Raw genomic sequence first — 25,422 nt, 5'->3', positions numbered from 1 at the left:
CCTTACCTCAGATTTTTTACTATAATTCTCCCTTTATTATTTGATGTTTACCTTTGTGTTCTTATTTTATTCATTTTGGTATTTGTGGCTTTTATTGTGATAGTCCTCAACTTACTATTTTTTTTTTTTTTTTTTTGGAACTTGGGGAAAGGGAGGGTGCATTAAGAGAAACAAAGAAATGGTTTGGTGAAATTCTTTATTTTTCCTTTTAGCAGTTCAAGCTCTATATTTGTAACATCACACCGTTGTCTCCTGACTGGACCATTTTCAAGAACTCACATCAGTTTTCATACAGCTTAAAAGGTGAGTAGAAGTTAAGACTCTTCGATAAAGTTTGTGAAGCAGAGTTTGTCACAGCACTAACTGTTATGAGGGGTACATCATATGTACCTCTCAAAAAAGTCATGCAATTTCTAGGCACAAAGACTATCTTACTAATTTAGCTTTTTCCGATAGGAGGAAAGTTGTATGATATCAGATTAAATGTGACTTTTCTTTTTTGTTTATAATTCACCTTGAGCTGTGAATGTATATAAAAATACATATTCCTAGATTTACTGAAAAAAATAATCTTACGATTCAACTTGTATCTGTTGCTGAGCCTGAGCATTTAATGCCCAGATACTTAAAAACACTTAAGATCCATGGGAAATGGGATTCCTTATTTGTCATTCTAAATTCTGTGTTTTGTTTGGTTTCCTACTTCATAAAATGGGGATAATAATGGGATTGCCATCAGTAATAAAGGAGTCATCATATTTAATACAGCATCTGGCATATAGCATACACTAAATAAATGTTAGTTCCTTTCTCTTTCTTAGCTGTTGTAACATCAAGTGGGCAGGTTTTTCTTTCTCTGTATTGGTAGCACGTATGGTTTGTTATTGTGAAGAGGGGGTTGGCTTCCTAATTTACTGCATTTGGCTTTATGTTTGTGTGCCTGTTTCTGTTTTGGAGAGTGGGTCTAAGTAGCTGGGCATTGGGTTATCTGGAAGTAGAAGCTTAGGTGACACCTGTGTATTTCGGTCATCCCTGGACATCCTCAGACCCAAAGACTGATTCAGAGCCAGCCCTTGGGGGGACAGTCATTGAAGGTGCTGAGAGGGTGCCAGGAGCATCCTACCCTGCCTCACCTTGCCCGCCACCAGCTTTTCACTTTAGGCATACCTCTTCACCTCTCAGTGCCTCTATTTTGTCAACTCTTAATTGATTTTAGTGATTCTTGTTCTGCCTAATTGCCAGTCTATGGCGAACATTAAATGAAGAAATACACGAGGGTCTTCAGGAAAGTAAGAAATTCTGTAAGATATAAGGTGCAACTTTTTCCTAAATTTTAATGTGCCAGGTATGACTCATTGTTTATTCCAAGTTTTTTACTAGACTGTAAGCTTTATAAGGGCGAGAATCTCCCTCCTTCCCTCCCGCTATCCCCCAGCTCCCCCCCGGCCAGTGCCTAAAGCAGTGCCTGGTATAATGGAGGAGTTCAGTAAAACTTTTGTCACATGAAATGAACTGATGAAGATTCCCACCCTGGATGCTCTCTCAGAGCATATCCAAGCTTTCTATTTATGGTTGCGGTTGAAAGTAGATGAGGCAGTTGGAGTGATTTAATGTGCTTCCTCACTGAGGCACACAGACCCTTGAATTTAAATGGACTTTTCACAGTTTGGAACCTTCCTAAAACTGTAGGTGCTACGAAGCATGCAGTATGTAACAAACCACACACACACTCTGAGTCCATGTTGGGGGCAGTTCCTCTGAGTTGTTGAGTGAATGCAGTTCAAATGTTTCTTTCCTGAGTTGGACACTTAACCGACTGAGCCACCCAGGCGCCCCTTACTTGGTGAGTGTTGATGAGTTGTGCTATTTTTCTTCCATAATTTGGCATGCCCACTACCAGCTTAAGGTGGGAGGCAACAACTCATCCCTACCAGAGCCGAAGAGAGTGGGGGCACGGTTTAGTTACTCTTTCATCATCTCAGATACAGTCCTCTTTAATCTTAACCACCAAAAACTAAAGCCATCTTCAAATAGAATTTTACTGGATAATTGAAACACCACTGGATTATGCTCCTAAGGACTGTACAGCTTGATTTACAAAATTTTGACAAAAGTAGAAATATACTTGCAAATTACATAAGAACCCGATTTCCCACCATATATGGGGTTACCTCATTCTGTCAGTTATTTTAAGCAGGTTTCAAAATTGGTAATGGAAATCTTTCTCTTGACTACATTACTGTATATGGATTTTAAATTAAATACAAGGCTGTGTTGCTCCTTATGAACATTAGAATGGTTAAAGAACAGATCCCTGTCTGCAGACCTGCTTGTTGCTTTGTGCATCTCGGGTCATTTTCAGGCACCATACTTGGATTCTGAGGTGTTGCAAGAACTTTCACACCTCTAAAATAGGTTCTTACAGCTGACTGTCCTGGAATTTATATTTGTTCTGTTACTTGTAAAATTCTGCCTCTCAAAGCTCACAGCTGGACCGTGAGACATTCCTAAGTGCTGATAAGATGGACAAGGTGGCATTACGACTCTGCTCCAACTGCTTGGCTGGGAAAGCCCAAGGAGGTCTGGATTTTTGCACTAACTGCAGAATGTGCCTGTCTTACTGTATGGTGGGTTTTTTTGGACTTGGTTCTAAAATGGGGTTGGGTTACCATGTTTAGGTTGTTATTAAATGTATTTTAAAATTTAAAATTGTGACCTGCTTGATAAATTTGAAGACAGATACCTCTTGGCTGTATCACATTTGTAAGGTATAGCTGGAAACATGGCCTTTGGCTCAAATTCTGTCCTTGCCACTTTCCTTCACTGTTTTACTCTGACAAGTCCTAAGCCTCTCTGAGTCTCAGCTTTTCTCATCTTTAAATGGGATAATATATATCTTGTGGAATTATTGTGAAGATGTCTAGTTCAGCATTCACACACAGTAGGAGTTCAGTAAAATGTCAGTTATTTGCCATCCAAATGCTAGTTCTGGTCCAAGGACCATGTGCTGGCAGGATCAGAGAAAAGGGAGTAGAGGCATGGATCTCTCTGTCCCCTTTAGGATGGAAGAGGTTTGCTGAGGAATTTCATGAGGCATCTTCTTGCTGGAGCCAGGTGTGGTGGAATGCTAGTGCTGGTGACTTGACTGAGCACAATGCCTCTAGGATGTAGGTGAAGAAATCATTAATTCAAGCTTTTCACACCCTTTTCTGTCCTTGTCGTGAGAGAAAGAAACCTCAGACTTATATCTGGTTGGCTCTCAGCACACATAGGAAAGGTTCAGATGGGGAAAATCCCACCTCTCTGTTGGTTTCCTTTAAAAGGAATCCTTTTAAAGGATCTGAAGTAGATGGTGAGGAACAGGGAGCAGTGTCAAAGTCTTCCCGTGTAAGACCTATGGTCCCAGTGGGGAGATGCTTCAGCATTAAAAAAATAACCTGAGGGGATCCTGGGTGGCTCAGTCGGTTAAGCGTCTGCCTTCGGCTCAGGTCACGATCCCAGGGTCCTGGGATTGATCCCCGCATCTGGCTCCCTGCTAGGTGGGGAGCCTGCTTCTCCTTCTCCCTCTGCTGCTCCCCCTGCTTGTGCTCTCTCTCTCTCTGACAAATAAATGAATAAAATATATAAAAACATAACCTTAGATGCTGGCCATACATCCCTGACCTGAACTTCCTTGGCTTTGTGTTGAATTTTTTTTTATAGATTTTATTTATTTATTTCTGAGAGAGAGAGCGAGCGCATAAGCAGGGGGGAGCGGCAGGCAGAAGGAGAAGCAGGCTCCCCGCTGAGCAAGGAGCCCCATGTGGGGCTCGATCCCAGGACCCCGGGATCATGAACTGAGCTAAAGGCAGACACTTAACCGACTGAGCCACTCAGGAGTCCCATAAATTTAAACTATTAAGGAAACTCAAAGAGGATCAGTAGTGTTGGGAGAAGGGACACTTTTGAGTGTAGGTCCCTGCTTTCTACACTGGTAAATAAAGCAAGGCTTATTTTCTCCAGATGTTTCCTTGGCATGTATAATAAAATAGATTAAACTGTGAAAATGTGATCAGACAAAAACATTTGGAGCTATGGTGTGAATGACCATATTGTGCTGGAGGTTCCCTAACTTGAAGGAGGATTAAACTCTGCTTTACAATTAGGTTAGGATCATTCAGAGGCTGCACTAAAACTTCCTGTCTGTGTGAGAAGCCAGACGGTGGTGGGTTGGTGCCTCTCTGGCCTTCCAGTTTGTCATTAGAGAAGTGACACCAAAGTTCCCATTGGGAGGAGTTCCGGGACAGAGCCCGGGTTGACTAGTTCTAGGTTGCCCCTTGGCTTCTGAAAGAGTTTTTGGGTTCTCGAGGCCTCATTCAGGCCCTCCTTCTTCCTGTTTCCTCTCTCTCCTTCCTCCCTCCCTCCTGCCTACCCCATGTATACACAGTGTCAGGGGACTCAGATCTGAAGTCCATCTCACTGCTTTTGCCTCAGTCTTTAAGGTTAAGAACAGCAAAAGAAAAATCGGAACTCTGCAAGGGCATCAGGGATACTTTGTGGCATGTTCGAATTAGGAAAAATCAGCAATGTGAAGAGAAAGTCCGGCAAGCAGAAGCACCACTTTTAGAGACAGGGAAGAGAAACTTGTTAGCTCTGTTATTTCTGTCTGTGGTCTGCGAACTTGGGAATTTTCTTTGCCTATTTGTTGGATTGTGTCCTTCTATTATTATACTACATTATTTTCTTAAAGTAGACTCATTCAGAGCTGTATCAGAAAAATACCTTTTCATTTTGCTTTAAAATCAAACAAACTAGCAGCTTCGTCAGCCCATGCCTAGCACAGTAGTGTCAAACTGCTAAAAAGCTAGCAAATTTTCCACCTAAAAATTTTGTGGGGGAGGTAAGGGTAGGGGGCGTGGGGAAGAGTATAAAAATAAACCTTTCAGAGATTCTGGGTTGCTTGGTGGCATGTGTAGTTTTCCATGGTGAGGGAGGTTAGAAATAGCATTGCTTTTTATGGGAGTCTCAGCAGCAGCTCAGAAATTTGGCTTTGCAGGCTCAGTCTCTCTGTGTGGGTGAGGCAGCTTCTGCAGCCTGTGGGGTGGGGGGCAGTGCCTGGCAGCATGCTCTGGCACTGTCACTGTCTGTCTTCCTGCCTCCCCAGCCCCCGCTTGGTGTCACCCGGATGAATAGCACTCAAGTGTAAAATGCGCTTACCAAGGTCAGGTTCTTGTGATGACTTGCCGATAGCAACTGATGCCAATTGTAACAGACTGAGTCTCAGCGGTCCCCACAAAGTCACATTGGTACATGTGTGAGCGCGGTCACTGGGAGCAGGTATCATCATCTGGGGGGGAGTTGTCCTTCAGGGCTGCTTGGTGTCAGACTGGCTGAATGTCTTGAGCTTATATGAGATGACCTCCCCTTAGAGTTTTGATTATCAGTGGGGTGGATGGGCCACCCCATCAAAAGGAGTCCTTACGGATTCTTGAAATTTGTCAGTTACATAATTTTCACAAATGGAGGTGGGTAGCCAGGTGTTTCTCAAATTCAATGTAGAAAGGAGATGGGAGGAAGCCGCCACTGTGGGACAGAGGTTTTTAACCTCCAGGGGACCCAGGGCATATGTGAATTCCTTGAAATTGTGCCTGTTCCTGCAGAGAAAGCCAGAGGGCTTTGATGGGATTCTCAGTAAGATTTTGACCTCCAAAAAGGTTAAGAGCATTTGCAGTAGAGCATGAGATGTGAAGTTCACATAACTTGGAAAAATCATTTTGGAAATGTAATGAGTACGGACAGAGGGAAGAGGTCGACAGGAATAAAGACGACAGGCAGAGGAAGGAGAGGGATCCAGTTAGAAAGTGTTTAACCCAACAACGCAAAAGGGGACTGCGGGAGGTTTCCATTGGGATTTTGCTTTGTAGGCTTTTTTCTTGAACCTCATGTAATATTTGTTTTTGTGTCAGAGATGATTTCTGCTGAAGGCTGTTTGGCAATCGATGCTTGGTTAACTTTGCAAGCTCAGTGCTTGAGAAGGTACCTGCTGCTCACAAGATGTCTGGGGTCTGTATGGATTCAGCCTGGCATTTAATGGTTTCTCTCTCTTTTCTTGGGGATCCACTTTGCCACGGTTCTCCACGTTTTCCACACCTGGACATTATGACAGGGCAGTCAGGGGACTCGCTTGTTCAGAGATGATAGAGGAAACATTAGGCAATAAGAGTGCTTCATCTCAGCTCCACAGCACGCTGTGGGCTTTGGGGCTTGCTCAACGGTGCTCTGCTTCATACCTTCAGCCTAACCGGGCCCGTCATATTTGGGAGACAAGATTGCCGAATAAGTGTACAGCTAATTTACAAATGCAGAGCATTACAGCTGCCAGTGGTCATGTAGGAGAGAGTGCCAGGGCAGGTCAGCAGTGCTGCACTGCCTGGGCTACATGCTCCACTTAGGAACAGAAGTTGTTCTGTTGAGTTCGCAGATAGAGCTACAGGAGCAGGGAAACTATGGTATTGGTGGCCTTGTCAGTTACAATGGCCACTTCTCCGTCTTCACAGCAGCGCTTTGGAGATGAGGCATTTGGGGCAGGGAAGTACTCATCCTAAACACTCTCTGACCTGAGTCTGCATTAACTTTTTAAAAAGTTCCTAAGTTGCTATCTGTCATGTAGGTTCTGTTCTGTTCTAATATTTTTCCTGTGCTGTTATAGCCCAAGAATATAACCCCTTGGCATTCTTTACTTCTAGACTTGGGTTGAGCTGCATTTACCCAGTACAGTGACTCGGCAGGGAGTTCTACTTCCTATGCTGTTTAGTCTGGCAACTGCCACGTGTGAGGCATAAAAATAACAAAAGGCCCTGAGATTCTTGGATCATTTGAGAAAGAGTTGTTTCTTCCCACGGGGCCAGGTGGGTTTGTGAAATGTTTTTTTAGTACTTTGTAAGGTATAATGGTGCTTTTGAGTCATTAAAAGAAATTGTTACAATTTAGGATTGTCATATTTAGGTTAGTTACCTATTTTTTGATCTTTAATTGGTTCACAAACTTCTTCTCTTCCTTTCTTTCTCTCTCTCTTTTTTTTTTTTAAAGTAGGCTCCACACCCAGTGTGGAGCCCAAAACGGGGCTTGAACTTTTGACCCTGAGATCAAGACCTGAGCTGAGATCAAGAGTTGGATGCTGAATCACTGAGCCATCAGGTGCTCTGTTTTTGTTTTTTTTTTTAATTGTGGTAAAATGTATGTAAGATGGAGAATTTGGAACCCTGTGCATAGCTGGTAGGAATGAAAAATGGTACAGCTGCTGTGGAAAACAGTATGTTTTAACCATTTTAAGTGTAGAGTTCAGTGGCATTAAATACATTTTCATTGTTCTGCAGCCATCATCACCATCCATCCCTAGAACTGTTTTCATTTTGAAAAACTTAGAACTCTGTACCCATTAAACACTAACTCCCCATTCCTCCTGTTTCCTGCCCCTAGCCCCTGGCAACAACCATTCTCCTGTCTCTATGAATTTGACTAGTCTAGTTACCTCATATGAGTGGCATCATACAGTATTTGTGTTTTTGTGACTGGCTTACTGCACTTAGCATGATGGGTGCTAAGGGTTCATCAGTGTTATAGCATGTGTCAGAATTTTCTTCCTCTTTTAAGGCTGGTAATATTACATTGTATGGGTATATACCACATTTTGTTTATCCATTTATTCATTGTTGGACCCTTGGCTTGGTTCTACCTTTTGGCTATTGTGAATAATGCTGCTATAAACATGGGTGTCCATATATCTCTTTGAATCCCTGCTTTCAGTTCTTTTGGGTATCCTCATTTTTAAAAAAAGTAAAACTCCCAAAACTTATTATTTTTTTCCCCCAAACTTATTTTTTAAAGCACACTCTCAAGTAGACACTATTAAGAATCCAAAAGAGGGGTGCCCAGGTGGCTTGGTCGGTGGGTGTCTGCCTTCAGCTCAGGTCATGATTTCAGGGTCCTGGGATTGAGCTGCATGTCAGGCTCCCTGCTCAGCGGGGAGTCTGCTTCTCCTTCTCTGCCTCTGCCCATTCCCCTGCTCATGCTCTCTGTCTCTTTCTCTCTCAAATAAATAAATAAAATCTTAAAAAAAAAGGAATCCAAAAGAAAGGTATATTGAAGTATGGAGGTGATCTACTTGAACTACAAGATTTACAAATATAAACTAATTAAAGGGAAATAAAAGAATAAAATTAATAACTCTACATTATTGTAGATAGTAAATGTTATTAGCGGCCAGTGAGCCTCTAGTACATGTTTCTGAGTGAGGCATTATTCTTAGACAAGACTCTGGGTAGGGCCAGATAACCAACTTCCAGGAACAACACAGTTAGCCTACAAATTGTTCTTGTGTTGTCAGGACTGCTGATAGGGGAAATTGTCAGGAAATGTGAAGAAATGGAGAAATGGAAAAATTTCTAATCCGATTCTTGTTTTTCTTGAATGTTGGAAGAATATTAAGTTGTGACCTTTTAAGTATAATAGTACATTATTTTATGATAAGAATTCTTCAGAGTTTTTACTAGAATGACTTGTAACAATGATATGAAATAGGAAGGTTTTCATGTTAGGTTTGCAGTGTCAGTTCATTGCAGTGCCTTCTGTGTGGTATGGCAGCTTGTAAGGATAGACTCACCATTAGGAACCTACCACTTACTATGCCCCCATTTTCTTTAGTGTATGAAATGCCCCATCAAATCAAGAAATAAAACTAATATGTGAGAGTATAGAGAAGCTCATCTTAATCTGAGCAAACTTTGGCTTTCAAAAGTATGAAGATGTCTATAAGTCACTAAGATGAAGAAGCTGGAAGGGGAGCAGTAGGAAAATAATTAGCTGTTTGTGATAAAATTTGTCTTTAACACACATTTACAGAGCTGGGCACTCTGAGGAGGACTTGGGCACAAAGATAATGGGAGTAGTTCTTGCCTTACAGAGGGACACATCTCCTCCTCATGGAGGAGATCCACAATATGTCCTTAGTCATAGTTCATACTGACATGTCCCCAGCACATTGTGCTGAGGGGACCCAGGGCAGAGATATCTTGTGTACCCATCTAGGAAAGTTTGTTGGTACACTCACAGGGGTGGTGATATTTAAAGTGGGTCTTAAACCATGAACTGTAGTTTTCCAGGTGGACAAATGTAAGGTGAGAGCATTCTTTTTTTTTTAAATTTTTTATTGTTATGTTAATCACCATACATTACATCATTAGTTTTTAATGTGTTCCATGATTCATTGTTTGTGCATAATACCTAGTGCTCCACGCAGAACGTGCCCTCTTTAATACCCATCACCAGCCTAACCCATCCCCCCACGCCCCTCCCCTCTAGAACCCTCAGTTTGTTTTTCAGAGTCCATCGTCTCTCATGGTTGGTCTGTAAGGTGAGAGCATTCTGAGCACTGGGTAAGTCTCACACAAATGCATGGGTGTGGGAAAGTTAACAATGTGTTAGGAGAGTAGAAATGTGGCTGGGATGTAGGGTGCTTGAGAAGGAAGGCAAGAGAAAGAGATAGATTAGAAAAGGAAGTTGGACCAGACCATAAAGTATTTGAATGTGGTGCATAGATTATCCTGTAGTGTGGGGAAACCCCATTTTGGGCTTTTCAGGGAAGATGATGACATTAGATATGTGTTTAGGGAAATCAAGTCTGGTGGCCATGGGTAGGAGTGAATGGAGGGGAGAGACAGAAGCTAAGATCAGCCAGCCAGAAAGAATAGCATGGAGGTTTTTCAGGGGAAGAGGTGAAAAGGCCTGCACTGGGCAGCAGTGGCGGAGAAGAGGGCCTAGAGCAGAGAGGCCTTGGGTGGGCCCATTGAGCAAATGTGGATTCCAAAATAACTTGGGGTTCAGCCTTGGGTAAATGAGAAGATGGTGTGGGCAGAGACAGGCAACCTAGGGGGTGGAGCTCACCCAGGGTGAGATTTCTTGACCAGCATGCCTGTAGGACATCTGTGGGGGGTGGCTAGAGGTCAGTTAGATAGCAGTCTGAGGAGAGGAGAGGTCGTGACAACAAGATGGGAGATTTGGGAGTCATCAGCATGTGGCAAGATCATCAGAAAGGTGTAGAACAAGTAAGGGAGCAGGACTTCTGAAAAGGGCATGAAGGCCGCAAATATATAACTTTCTTTGTCTTATAATGATGATGATCATCTATTCTGTTGTCAAGTTTTTGTCTGTTTTTTGAGTTGTCTGAAAACAGTCGTTAAGCTTTAATATTTAGTACTGTGTATCCTTTTACCTCATCAGTGCAGCCTTAGGGATTTTCCTCTTGGTGTATCCATATCCAAAGCATTTCCTGTCTATACCTGGATGCCTTAAGGCCTGTTGCAATCACACTCACTGTCATATGTATCATCTAAAAAAAAAATTACTCCAAATAGTGCATATTATAGTCAGCCTTCAATTTGGGGTGATTTTGCCCATGAACTCCTGGTTTCAAAATCCCTTAACATAATATCTTGTCTTCTTCCTTTAACTATCTAGAAGTACTTTTAAGAATTTTACCCCAGGGATGCCTGGGTGGCTCAGTCGGTTAAGTGTCTGCCTTCGGCTCAGGTCATGATCCCAGGGTTCTGGGATTGAGTCCCACATCAGGCTCCTTGCTCAGTGGGGAGTCTGCTTCTCCCTCTGCCTGCTGCTCCCCCTGCTTGTACTCTTTCTCTCTGACAAATACATAAGTAAAATCTTTAAAAAAACAAAAGAATTTTACTGCATTTAGCAATCATACCTCATAAAGCTGGAAAAAAAATTTTCACTCCATCTCTAAAATGCAATTGGAAAAATTACCTTGTTGATATTCTGCCTTTAGAAATTGGGAACACTCAAAAGCTTTGTAATCAATCTTCTTTTAAAAATGCATTTAATGAATATTACTTTATTAATACAGAACCAAAGGTAAGGATAAAATGGGTTTTGTGTTCTGTATCTCCTGGGTTGAATGAGCTCTTGTCTTGTTTTACTTTGGAAGGTGGGTGAGGGGGTGGCAACATTTTTTGGGTAAATAATCTACTCTTGGCCTGTGTATACTCATTTACATTCTTGTCTCACGCCCTGGCTGTGATGATTTGACTCTGCTGAGGGGGCTTTTACATTTTCTCCACCATCTGCTCTCACATTATGGACGGGGGGGGTGTGCTCAAATTATTACTATTTCTAGTCTGATTTCATGTAGAACTTAGTTTGGGTGAGTGGAGAGAAAAACACTTATTATGAGGAGTAGCCTTAGTCTAATTAAAATCAGATAATTGAATATTTATTTCAGAGAAAACTCTAGTAATTAATATAAGCTTCCTGCAATTAAGAATAATTAATAGGAGGGGCACCTGTGTGGCTCAGGTCATGATCCCAGGGTCCTGGGATCGAGCCCCGTATCGGGCTCCCTGCTCAGAGGGAAGCCTGCTTCTCCCTCTCCCGCTCCCCCTGCTTGTGTTCCCTCTCTTGCTGTGGCTCTCTCTGTCAAATAAATAAATAAAATCTTAAAAAAATAATTAATAGCTCAATTAAACACTGATGACATTGGTTCAGTGCAGAGAAAAATGTTAAAAACTTTATATCAGAGGAGGCAAAGAGTTTAAAGCAAAATGTACCTGTAAAGCTAGTTTTAGTATAGTCATCTGAGTTTCTAGAGTTTTTAGAAATTCTAATATAGACCTAGAAGCTATCAGATAAATGACCAGGTACTATTATCATTATCTTAAAAAATGATTGGAATTCAGTTATTGGATTCCAACTGTATTCCTCATGGAATACAGTTATTCCATGAAGAAGGTGGAATGGGAATAATTTATCAATTTTTAGTCCTCTCACGTTTTGAACAAAAGATTTGCTTATGTAGCAATTCTAATGTAGTCTGTGGGTTTTTTTTATTGATAAAACATAGCAGTTGTGTAATTCCTCAACTAAATGTATGTGGAATATAAACCAGAATAAAATGGGCATATGCTCCAACCTCAATTTCAGATGATTAAAGTGAAATGATCTCTTTTTAACCACCTTCCATCATGTTAGCCCAAATTACATCAATAAAGGTCTATACCATATCTGTTTAAAGGACAAAAGTTTATTGAAATTGAAAGAGGTACTTTGGACATCCATAATAGAACTGTTTACATTAAAACTATGTCAATTTTACAGCAAAGTAAAATTTTGGAAAGGACCAGATCGACAGCTTTGGCTATTTCATACTAAAATATTGTTGACAATACAATTTCAGTATAACAAAAAGGATCCATAAAGGAATCCATAAAGTAATTTGCATAATATTGTGAGTACAAGTGAAAAATGTTTTAGAAACCACTGCTGTAAAGTGAATCAAGGGCCATAATAATAGATCTACCAACTTTGGCAATAGACCGTACTTTCTGTACTTTGGTGACCCTGACAAAGCAGTTAAGACCTACTAATAAAACTGTCCTGTGCAGAAACATTTAAAACACCACCTAGAAAAAAACAAACAAATATGGAGCTTTGGCAAAAGAACAAAAACACTATGGAAAGAGCATTAGCCAAGCCTTTGGGCATTCTGGCAGTTGGGGGCCTTTAGAGGCACCAGTTGGACCTCATAAGGAATTTAGGCACTGTTCTCCTTTGCAGAATTGAGAATGCTCCACAGCTTGGTAATTTCCACATTATTGTAAGGATCCCCAACACAGACCTATGTAGTACTTGTTTTGAATATGCTCTGAGCTTGTATAATGTTCTGTTGAGTTCTAATGGTTTACATCTGAGGGACTTATATCAGGTTTGTTTTCTCATTTGTATCTATTGCATAGATGAATAAACTGAGGGAATGAACGATTACATGAGGCATATAATAGGATTTCTGATGACTTTTACGCTGTTGGAAGGGATTAATAGAATATTGTAGATTGCAGCACATTGAACGGTTCAAGGTTTCATAAATGTGTAAATATAAGTGAGATTTTATACTATTAGTTGGCTGATTAATTGTCTAATTACTTAACTTTAAACCTTCTTCAGAAGTGTCATCTGTCTTTAATTTACAATTGAATAAAAAATATTGACTCCATCTTTTGGGAACTTTAATTTTTAGTAGAGAAAGCATAAATAGGGACTGTGATTAAGAATTGCTAGTTGTTCATTGTAGTACTTTGAAAAGTAAAAGATAGATTGGTAAAATTGTCTGGGGTCCATCTGTCTCTGTTTTAGAGGGTTTTGCTTACCTGCAGACACAGCTGTGTCCAGTCATGAGCCGTGGGGATTGCCACAGAGAGAACAGCTGTATTGCAGATCACCAAAGGTGAACTCTCCCTTGCTGAAGTTTGGTGTTTGAACTTTTAGTTTCAGGGGTGAAGAATCATGCTCAAAAATAGGCTTCTTCTTACCTAAAGAAGAACCATATTCTATTTTAGTCTTTCATATGAAAATTGGGGCATCACATGAGAGGTGCAACAGCGTCTAGGGGAACCACTGGAACATTCTGTATTTTCAGTTTGGGACAACAAGACTGATTCTTGGCTCTTTGTGTATACCTTTCCCATGTCCAGTGTGTAGTTCTTATATATTGGTAGATGTGGTGGGTTTAGGAACCCGGTGGGATGATAACCCTGCAGAAGACTTCAGTCCTCCTGAGTGTGGCTGGGCAGTTGATGCCTCCTCTTTGTTGATGGGAGCATCCATTCCTTCCTCTTTATCATCAGACTGGATGACTTTGTTTCTCCATGATTCTCAGGGACCTCAATCCCATGATCCTTCAAGAGAAAGAGGAACTGGGCATTCCTTTCTGTTCATGGTTCTTAGAAAAGTGTTAATACTTTGGGTGCCTTAAATGTTTAGTTTGTAGTCAATGTGATGGTTAATTCTATGTGTTAACTTGACTGGGTCAAGAGGTGCCCAGATTAAACATTTCTGGGCATGTCTGTGAGGATGTTTCCAGATGAGGTTAGCATTTGAGTTGGTGAACTCAGTAGATTGCCCTCCTCATTGTGGGTGGACACCATCCAATCTGTTGAGGGCCTGCATAGAACAGAAGGTGAGGGACGAATGAATTTGCATCTTTTGCTTCCTGTCTGCCTGCTTCAGCTGTGACATTGGTTTTTCTCCTGTCCTTGGACTGGGGTTTACACCATCGGCTTCCTGGTTCTCCGGCTTTTAGACTCGGACTGGAATTATACTACTGACATTCCTGGATCTGCAGCTTGCAGATGGCAGATCCTGGGACTTGTCAGCCTCTGTAATTGTGTGAACCAATTCCTCATAATCAATTTTCTTCTTCCCTCCCTCCCTCTTTCCCTTCCTTCCTTCCTCTCCCTCCTTCCACTCCCTTTCTCACCTGTGGGGTGTGTGTGTGTGTGTGTGTGTGTGTGTGTGTGTGTGTGTGTGTGTGTGTGTGTGTGTCCTATTGCTTTTGTTTCTCTGGAGAACCCTGGTGTGTGTGTGTGTGTGGTGTGTATCCTGTTGCTTTTGTTTCTCTGGAGAACCCTGACTAATACAGTCAGCTTAAGAGTTGGTAGCAGCTGCCTCTATATTAATCTGATTTTGTTTATATTCTAAGCATTCTTCTATCTCAACATCCACCTTTTTGCATATCTAACTTACTCTAGATAAAACAATCCTCAAGTCATTAGAACACTCTAGAATTTTCTCTTGGCCAGAAGGATTGATAGCTATTAAAGGTTCTGTTTCTTCAGTTTTCTCTTTTTCTGTATTCATTCTCCAGACAGTTATTCTTAACAAAAAAGATTTGGGTTTGTTTTAGGCATATTTTTGTGCCTTATTCCTATATTTGTATGTGCATATTTTCCTTTTTTATAAGAAGTCAGTCAAGGTTTCCTGAAAGAGTTTTGTTGTCCACCATCAGTTGTGTGACCTACTCCTTATTGGTAGGTAGCAGTGAAACACTTAGTGAAATATGAAACTAATTAGAGGTCAAGCTCTGGGTATATTCTAAGAAGTTAGAGTATAGCAGAAAAATGAAAAAGTCTTATTCGTATTTTCTTTTTTTAAAGATTTTATTTGACAGAGAGAGAGACAGCGAGAGAGGGAACACAAGCAGAGGGAGTGGGAGAGGCGGAAGCAGACTTCCTGCTGAGCAGGGAGACCCATGTGGGGCCCCATCCCAGGACCCTGGGATCATGACCTGAGCCGAAGGCAGACGCTTAACACTGAGCCACCCAGGCGCCCCCCTATTTTTAAATCATAGCTGACTTATACCAAACCTTTGCCTCCAAGATAGGCCTATAAAAATAGAAGAGGGGGTGCCTGGGTGGCTCAGTTGGTTAAGCATCTGCCTTCGGCTCAGGTTGTGATCCCAGGGTCCTAGGATCAAGCTCTGAGTCAGGCACCCTGCTTGGTGGGGAGCCTGCTTCTCCCTCTGCCTGCCCCTCCTCCTGCTTGTGCATGCTCTCTCTCTGTCAAATAAATAAATAAAATCTTAAAAAAAATAGAAGAGGGTACAGTCTATGTAAGTACTGTCATTGCCAGTACCAGTGAGCAAATCTGGAGACCTTGGTCTGCACCACAGCTTTCTGAGAAAAAGCCCACACAGGGGCCAGATCCAGATCTGTTGTGATACGTGTGGATTTTAATATCCTGAGGCTAACTAAACTCTTAAGTATATTCTTAGTTTACAGGCAGTAAAAACCTAAACAAAACTAGAATGGACTATCCAGATTGGATAGAGTTTGGGCCTCTGAGTCACAGCAAAATAGTTTGCAAAGAGAGTGAGTAATGGCATATATATTCACTGATCCTCCCTTTGTCCCGTCTGTCAGTCTGTGTTCATTGACGTCTTTATACCTTTCTGCCTGAGGCCCAATCTGTTGTGCTCCAAAAACAAAATGATAAATGATAAAATAAGCAGCAAAGCCTTCTTTGCCATCAAGAGGGACATCTGAAGGCAAAATCAGTTTTAATTCTTTCATTCATTTTACACATTCACTCATTCAGTAAATAATTAACTGAATACTTGTTGATTGAAACCATAAAGTATTAGTCCTGGCAAAAACCTCTTACCAGTTGAATTTTATAGTTGGAGAAGTTGAGGCTCAGACAGCTGTAATGATTTGCATGTGGTTATAGAGCATGTAAATGGAGCAGCAAGGTCCTGACTCAGGTCTCCAAATCCCTCATGCACCTTTCACCTTATTACAGGCTCAGTCTTTCTTACTCCCACAGTGAACTCTGCAGACTGGCCTGGTCTGAACTGCAGCTGATTTATTCCAAACCTTGGCAACTATGATCTTAAGATTCTTTGGAACAGTAGGGTCACATTCAATATAAATGTGATTTATCTTTAAGAATTCCAGAATTCTAACAAAGCAATGTTTCTGAGGAATAAAAATGTGTCACCTCACAACCAATGTAGTTTTCTCCTGCATTCTTAAGCTTACAATTCCTCTCCTCTCCTCCCCTCTCCTCTCCCTTCCCCACCCCTCCCCTCCCCTCCCCTCCTTTTCTTCTCTTTTCTTTCTTACAATTCTTTTTTCGAAAAATTGTGCCTTTTATTCTTGAGATTAGAACTGAGAGTCCCAAGCAGTGGCTCTAGCATAGGGAGTTTTCTGTTTACCTTAGGAATATTACCCCTAAATTTGTTGGGCTAGCTGATTAGGTTACTTTTGACCAATCAGATGAAATTTTGCAAAATGTCCCAGTGAAACAAGATTTTCCCTTCTAGACTACTAACAAGAAGTGTTAGATGTTGGGTACTTTCAGTATAGCCAGTCCTTATGTGTTTGTTGTGTGTCATCCAGGGGCTCAAGAAAGCACTATGGGATTTTTTTTTTCTGACAAAGCACTATGGGATTCAGAAGTTTCGTGTCCTCAAGAAGCAATTTGTCTGCTATTTGGATGGTAGAGTGGATGGAGATGATGATAAAGCATTTCTGAAGGCCTGATGTTTTTCTCGGTCTTAGGTGTTGCCTTAGTGTTTCAAAAGCATATGGCAAACAATAACAATGTTGAGTGCATCTTCATGTGAACATAGATTATCTGTGGGTTGGCTACTGACATTATTCCTGGATGTGTTGTGTGCATATTTGTGATTCTGTGAGCCATGCTCTACTGTGTTGTTTCTCCAGCTAATTCAGATGGCTATGTGGCTTGAGATGACTATAGGTCAGGGAAACCTGAGTTACAAATCTCTTTAGTGCTAGAAATATCTCAGCATTCTTTAGTCTTTAGGCTTTGGCATACCCTTCACAATGCCAAATGAAATGAAACATCTCTAATACATTTTGAGAAAGGAGAGAGGACACTTTTGGGTGAGTTTTCTCATGTCCAGTTCTTCAAAATTTATAAGGGCAATGTTGAAAACTTTTAAAAATCATGCCTCTAGCAAAGGATCTGTGCTCAGAAAACTATAAAATACTCAGGAAAGAAATTGAAGAAGACACAAAGAAATGGAAAAACGTTCCATGCTCATGGACTGGGAGAACCAACATTGTGAAGAAGTCAATGCTACCTAGAGCAATCTACACATTCAATGCAATCCCCATCAAAATACCATCCACTTTTTTCAGAGGAATGGAACAAATAATCCTAAAATTTGTATGGAACCAGAAGAGACCCCGAATAGCCAGAGGAATATTGAAAAAGAAAAGCAAAGCTGGCGGCATCACAATTCCAGACTTCCAGCTCTATTACAAAGCTGTCATCATCAAGACAGTATGGTACTGGCACAAAAACAGACACATAGATCAATGGAACAGAATCGAGAGCCCAGAAATGGACCCTCAACTCTATGGTCAACTTATCTTTGACAAAGCAGGAAAGAATGTCCAATGGAAAAAAGACAGTCTCTTCAACCAATGGTGTTGGGAAAATTGGACAGCCACATGCAGAAGAATGAAACTGGACCATTTCCTTACACCACACACAAAAATAGACTCCAAATGGTTGAAAGACCAAAACGTGAGACAGGAGTCCCATCAAAATCGTAAAGGAGAACACAGGTAGCAACCTCTTCGACCTCAGCCGCAGCAACTTCTTCCTAGAAACATCACCAAAGGCACGGGAAGCCAGGGCAAAAATGAACTATTGGGATTTCATCAAGATAAAAAGCTTTTGCACAGCAAAAGAAACAGTCCACAAAACCAAAAGACAACCGACAGAATGGGAGAAAATATTTGCAAATGACATATCAGATAAAGGGCTAGTATCCAAAATCTATAAAGAACTTATCAAACTCAACACCCAAAGAACAAATAATCCAATCAAGAAATGGGCAGAAAACATGAACAGACATTTTTCCAAAGAAGACATCCAAATGGCCAACAGGCACATGAAAAAGTGCTCAACATCGCTCGGCATCAGGGAAATCCAAATCAAAACCTCAATGAGATCCACCTCACACCAGTCAGAATGGCTAAAATTAACAAGTCAGGGAACGACAGATGTTGGCGGGGATGTGGAGAAAGGGGAACCCTCCTACACTGTTGGCAGGAATGCAAGCTGGTGCAGCCACTCTGGAAAACAGTATGGAGGTTCCTCAAAAAGTTGAAAACAGAGCTACCACACGACCCAGCAATTGCACTACTGGGTATTTACCCCAAAGATACAAATGTAGGGACCCAAAGGGGTACGTGCACCCCAATGTTTATAGCAGCAATGTCCACAATAGCCAAACTGTGGAAAGAGCCGAGATGTTCATCGACAGATGAATGGATAAAGAAGGTGTGGTATATATACACAATGGAATATTATGCAGCCATCAAAAGGAATGAGATCTTGCCATTTGCAATGACGTGGATGGAACTGGAGGGTGTTATGCTTAGTGAAATAAGTCAATCAGAGAAAGACATGTATCATATGACCTCATTGATATGAGGAATTCTTAATCTCAGGAACAAACTGAGGGTTGCTGGAGTGGTCGGGGGTGGGAGGGATGGGGTGGCTGAGTGATAGACATTGGGGAGGGTATGTGCTACGGTGAGCGCTGTGAATTGTGCAAGACTGTTGAATCACAGATCTGTACTTCTGAAACAAATAATGCAACATATTTTAAGAAAAAAGAAAAAGAAGAAGATAGCAGGAGAGGAAGAATGAAGGGGAGTAAGTCAGAGGGGGAGACGAACCAGGAGAGATGATGGACTCTGAAAAACAAACTGAGGGTTCTAGAGGGGAGGAGGGTAGGGGGATGGGTTAGCCTGGTGATGGGTATTAAAGAGGGCACATTCTGCATGGAGCACTGGGTGTTATGAACAAACAATGAATCATGGAACACTACACCAAAACAAATGATGTAATATATGGTGATTAACATAACAATAAAAAATTTAAAAAAATCATGCCTCTAGGTAAAGAAATTGGAGCGTAAGAGAGTCACATGATTGATTGAATATCATGAAGCATGGAAGTTGGAGATTTCTTGGTTTCTGCTTACTCCACCTGATTGAGCAGCACATTGTTTTCTGGTTCTTACATGGAGGATTTACTTTGTAGTAAATGAGGCAGCAATAAACTTCCTTCTGCTTTGTGGGAGATCAACAGTCCTGATGTAAGTTTTTTTGTTTGCTACCCTTTTATTGTTCTTTGGTAATTCTGGAGAACAAAGGCCACTGGAGAGAGATTTGGGATCTTTCCAATTCAGGAGACACTAGGAAATGGGATGATGACCAAGGCAGTGGGGACTCCAGTAGATCAATTCTGGGTGTTGGTAAGAATTCTCCTGAGGCAGGTGTGCTTTGTTTCTGGGGCTTGGCCACCCCGTCGAAGGAATACTGTGAGCCTTCATTGTTGACCTTTTGATTTTTAAGGTAGACACATGATGAAAGCATAAACCTGAAGTCACTGGTTTAGGTCTTGACAAAGTTACACAATTTTTGATGATCTTCGAAACATTGGAGCATGGTTTGGCATTCCTTGTAATTCAGTTTTATATCCCTTCTATGCTCTGTAGAATTATATCCTTTCTATGGTCTCTGTAGAATTTCCTTTCCAAAAAGGAAAACTGATCTTTTTATGGACATATTAACTTAGCGGAAGAGACATTATTTCTTGGTTGCTGCTGTGAAGCTTTTGCCATATAGACAAACTGTAGCTGATCTCATGTGTTTGTATGCTTTCTCTAAGTCAGCGTAGTTGGACTGTGGTTATTTTATGGCTTCTGTTTCCCCTGTACCATCTCTGAACAGATACTGAAATTATTTAATTAAACTTAGATGCACAAAGAGAATACCTACTTGTTTAGACGTTATGCAAATGTATGCAAATAATGTACAAATGAGTTGGCTTGGCTGGACTGGAATACTGTATTACACCAGCTCTGAATTGCCATCATAGAAGAAGAAATACGGTAGTACAGTTGTCTTATTCACTTTTAGATTGAATCTCAATTTCAGGATGCTTTTTTTTTTTTAAATTTTATTCATTTAGTCAACAGAGAGAGAGAGAGCACAAGCAGGGGGAGTGGCAGAGGGAGGAGCAGGTTCCCAGCCGAACAGGGAGCCCGATGTGGGGCTCCATCCCAGGACCCTGGGATCATGACCTGAGCCGAAGGCAGATGCTTAACGGACTGAGCCACCCAGGCGTCCATAGGATGCTTTTTTAAAAAAAAGTGTTTGCCTCACTCAGAAGTCTTGGATGAATGTCACCTTCCTTCATTTTTTTCACAGTGCATGTGAATTTTTAGGTGTCAGTATTACCTCCTTAGTCATTGTTACCTCTTCTGATCATCCTCTAAAGCTACTTTTAAAGTTTATCTTTAAACTTTTTTTTTAATAGTGCATCTTACCTTGCCTTAAGTTCTGGAAAATCATATGTTAATGGCACTGTCTGAAGGTAGGCCCGTTTTCCTTAGGGATCTTGTAGGAGTCAGGCTCACAGACTTGTGGGGGCTGGAGGAGTTCTTTAGTACAAGTTCAGTGGTAAATTTATGGTAAATTATTTGTGAAGCTGGAATGACAGATTTGTCCTAGTGGTTCTTCTTTTAACCTCTGGCTATTTAAGTTTAATTCTATAAAGTAAGCTGAGAAATGTACATGTTAAATGCTAGTTACTGCCCATGATGAAAGGGCTGGTGATGGTCAAGGTGACTGTCACTTTGAGGCTGTAGGCTGGGAGCACATCAGAAGGACCTGACCAGAAATGGCTTAAATACAAGATAATTTTGATAAATGGTCTCTTCTTAAAAAAGCTTAATCACTCAATCTGAATACATAGCAAGAGATTTTTGTTGTCAAAAGGATAAAGTCTGTGGTAGTTCAAAGCTGTTATTAACAGAAAAGCAAGTTGTATCTTTTTCTTTAGAATTGAAAGGGACCAAAGCTATCATATATATTCAAAAACCTCAACTACAAGTGAGGAAGTACAAGTCAGAGAGGTTAAGTGACATGCCCAGAGTCAGACCTTGAGTAAATGATGGAGTGAGCCTTGATGTGAGAGCCCCACACTGCAGCCTATGCCCCTTTCAGACCTTGTTCTACACCACAGGGTGTGGATGGAGGGTGTTGTCAGCTGACGTGAAAATGGTAATTTTGGGGGCGCCTGGTGGCTTAGTTGTTGGTTATGCATCTGACTCTTGATTTCAGTTCAAGTCATGATCTCAGGGTTGTGGGATTGGGCCCTGCATAGGACTCCATGCTGGGCGTGGAGCCTGCTTAAGATTCTCTCTCTCCCGCTCCCTCTGGCCCCCACCCTCTCTCTCCCTCTCAAAAAAAAAATAATTTTAATGGTTGCTAGGAAAATTCTGATTGAATACTTTTCACATCATAATTGATGTTAGTGCATCTTGCCTACTTGTTTGAGTGCCAGCCTATTGTGTAGAACAGTAAAAAATATTTATCTTTTTCATTTGGTCTTATATTGTTAGAAGAGCTGAGAAATTTTTGGTACTCTTAAGGGGTATAAAAGTGAATTCTCTCAGATTTATTCAGTAGTTGTTAGAAAATGCTCAGAAACAAAAAACACTTTGAGGACTGGCTGGTCAGATTTTAGGGACATACTTAAATATTTTGTTTACAAATGAAAATTAAGCATTTGATTTGTAGGTAAACCCTTGCCCTGGAAGAAATGAATTATGGAATCTTTGTTTGCAACTGAAGAATTAAGCCAACAGCTTTTCTAAGGGAAGTTGCTTAAACAAAGGTATCAACAGTAGTGAGGCTCCTTATTGGCATCGGATTTTGTAGAAACTTGAGATAGTTACTTTACTCTTTTGCTTAGAATTTTCCCTCATACGGTGGCTTGCCCTTGCTATACCAACATATATAACCTTGTGTAATGTGCCCAACATTTTAGAAAGCTGTGATGGACCTTGTAATTGGGGAAACCTTGCAAGTTGATTCTTCTGTAGAGTACCTGTTATAGAATCACTACCCTATCAAGCCATGTGTGTGGAGATCACATGGTCCCTGAGCCTGAACCAGGGAAAAACAGTGGCTTCTACATTTGGAAGCCCAAGTGTGGGCCCAGGGCTCCCTCAGCGTCTCCCCACATGATGGCCTGTAGTTGTGCTGTCACCCAGGACTACCAGGAACATAAAACATAGCTTTACATATCCAAATGTATTGTATGTAAGCTTAAACCTGTGGAAGAAGTGGCATGAATTTTAAAGGCTCACCTGGCACCTTGAAATGTTTAACATCATTATACTCAGTAAATTATAATGGTTGTGGTTGGTGACATCCAAGTAGGAAGAGAATCTTTATGTTGTTGTTTCATGCTCTTGAATATCTGGAACAAATGGCATGGCTGCTGTTGCTTAAATACACGTATTCCTATGAGGCTTTAAGACCTTTCCAATAGAAGTAAGCTATAATGTGTATGCTCATGTGTGTGCTTTTTAAATATTTTTTTTAAAGATTTATTTATTTATTTTTAGAGAGAGAGTGAGTGAGTGGAGGAGGGGTAGAGGGAGAGGGAGAGAGAGACTCCTCAAGCAGACTCCCCACTGAACACAAAGCCCAATGTGGGGCTTGATCCCAGGACCCTGGGATCATGACCTGAGCCGAAGGCAGATGCTTAACCAATTGAGCCACCCAGGTGCCCCGAAACTTTTGGAATTCTTAAATATAAGCTTGCATAAAGTAGGGAAAAGGAGCTCTGGAAAGCTTGTTCTAGGAATTTTAGGCTATAACCCTGAAGTGACCAATACTGATCACATGGCCCCCTCTGACCATGTGGGGACAGGAGTTTTTGCCCTTCCATGTGTCTATCCAGGAATATCACTGATAACTGACAGGCCCCATTTTGTTTTCTTAAGCAATTATAATAGAACTCATGGAAGTACCCATTCACTGAATACATACAGTTTTGATTTATGAGTAGCATTTTCTTTCTTAATTAATTAATTAATTAATTTTAAATATTTTATTTATTTATTTGACAGAGAGAGAGAGAGCACAAGTAGGCAGAGTGGCAGGCAGAGGGAGAGGGAGAAGCAGGCTTCCCGCCGAGCAGAGAGCCGGACGTGGGGCTTGATCCCAGGACCCCAGGATCATGACCTGAGCCGAAGGCAGCCACCCAACCGACTGAGCCACCCAGGCACCCCTTCTTTCTTAATTTAAAACATTTTTAAGTGATAAAGGTAAGAAACCTTAGGAACAAAGGAAAAGGCAAAAGTCACCCATGATTTCATTATTTTCATACAACCATTTTTCTTCCTGTGCATTTCTTTTGTCTTTTAATATTTAAAAATTTTTAAAAATATGTGCTTTCTACAAGGTCATAATCCCATGGCTGTGTGAAAGGTTCGTGATCTTTGGAAGCAGACAGACCTGGGTTTGATTTCTGGGCCTACCAATTACTAGTTATGTGACCTTGGGCAAGTTCCTTCACTTTTGTGCATTTCAGTTTCTTCATATGTAAAATGAGCTAACACCTTAAACTCACATAGGATTCTTGCAGGGTTGAAGGAGATACTATACATGAAGTACCTTGCCTTTTGTGGTACACCATTCCCTGCTTAATATTCTCTCCTGGGCATTTGTTTTTCATTTGGCTGCATGGTCTCAAAGGAAATTACTGCCCTCTTTGATGAGAGAAGTCCCCAGGTCCCCATGGCTGGCCTTTGGACTGAGTGACTCTGGGGCCCCAAGGGTCTCTGCATCTTGGAGGGGCCTTTGCTTTGCTGACCTGAGGGTGGAGGGGAAGGGGAGGAGTGACACTGTGCTCTTTAGTGTTTTCTGGCCTAGTAGAGGTCACACAGCCCTTTTTCTGGTATCCTATAAAGGGCTGGGACAATTCAGCCCTCTTTACTGGAGCCTGGTAAACACGGACTGGATTGAAGGGAAGTACCAGTTCCAGTTATTGAAGCATGGTTTCCTGAATGCCAGAGCCATGTTACTGGTGCCCAAATTTCAACTCTAACATAGAGTCTCTGCCAGGCCTATCTGTCCTATCTAAGATGATGGCTAGGCCTTTCTTTGATCATTCAGATGAGAAGGAGCAGTTGGGCTAGGATTTGGACCAAAGCTGGCAGTAGAGTGGGACGTCTCCTATTTGCAGGAGGGCTCCCTGGAGCAGGCATATAGGGGCACTGTGGAGAGGCCTGGCATAGCCATGGGGGAGCCAGGTGGCTATGGAGGGGCAGCCTCCCTGCCATTGTTTAGGGGCAGAACTCTGGTCCTAGGGTGAGATAGTATAAGAATAAGGGGTAATTAGCTTCGATTTATTTATTTTTTGAAAAGATTTTATTTTTAAGTAATTCTTGCACCCAGCATGGGACTCGAACTCAACCCCGAGATCAAGAGTTGCATGTTCTACCAGCTGAGCCAGCCAGGTGCCCCGGTGCTTAGCTTTTAAAGACAGTGGAGACTCCTAGCATTTATCAATGGGAAGCTGGTGTTCAGTGGAATCTGGTAGAAATTCACTGGCCTATCGGGTCTGGGGCCAAGGAGCTTGGATAAAAATGCGCTTTGATTAGGACACAGCTCTTGGGGTTAGTTTGGCACTGACAGGACTTGCTGCTGAGCACCTGGGGTGCAGCAGCCTAGTTTAAGTCTGTCCTGCTTCAACTTGGGATTCTTCTGAGGGCTAGAGTAGGATTATCAGTGGCCCCTCTTGTCAAATTCTGGGAAAGCAGAAGTCAGTATGTCATGTGTAGTTTGAACATAGAAGCTTGTTCGAAATTACTGCGTTTTTGAAATTCTGGGGGAAACATCCGCGGGATGCCTTCATCATTCCCTCCGAAGTTCAGAGACGAATACTTAGAGCAGTGATTTTATATAGCATGTAGGTAAGCATCTGAAGTGGACATTTGTAGTTAATAAAAGGGGGTGTTGATTTCCTTTGAAAAGTGAAGATTTTTATAATGCACCCAAACCATACAGGGACATCAGAGCGGCCTCCACAATCAGCCGTACCCTACTGCTCTGGACAGTGGGTGTGTGTGAGTGGCTATGGAAGATGAATCCTGGGCCAGACTCTTTATGGAAATGAACAAATTTTAATAGCAGCGGTAGAGCTTTTCAAGTTTATAGTGTGCCTGTTTGATATCTCAAAGTAAAAGCATTT

The 25,422-nt window shown here is 41.5% G+C and overlaps 1 protein-coding gene across 1 annotated transcript in view; it reads left to right on the top strand.

Moving 5' to 3' along the window:
- Nucleotides 1-25,422, top strand: part of LDLRAD4 (low density lipoprotein receptor class A domain containing 4) — a 447,499-nt gene that overhangs the window by 55,391 nt on the left and 366,686 nt on the right. The window contains 1 exon segment of the mRNA XM_027577445.2: nucleotides 213-303. The gene's annotated coding sequence lies outside the window, so the exon portion shown is untranslated.

This window comes from Zalophus californianus, chromosome 14 (assembly GCF_009762305.2).
Source record: "Zalophus californianus isolate mZalCal1 chromosome 14, mZalCal1.pri.v2, whole genome shotgun sequence".
Taxonomy (NCBI): domain Eukaryota; kingdom Metazoa; phylum Chordata; class Mammalia; order Carnivora; family Otariidae; genus Zalophus; species Zalophus californianus.
Note: the sequence above shows the minus strand (reverse complement) of the source record. Positions and strands in the feature narration are given on the sequence as shown.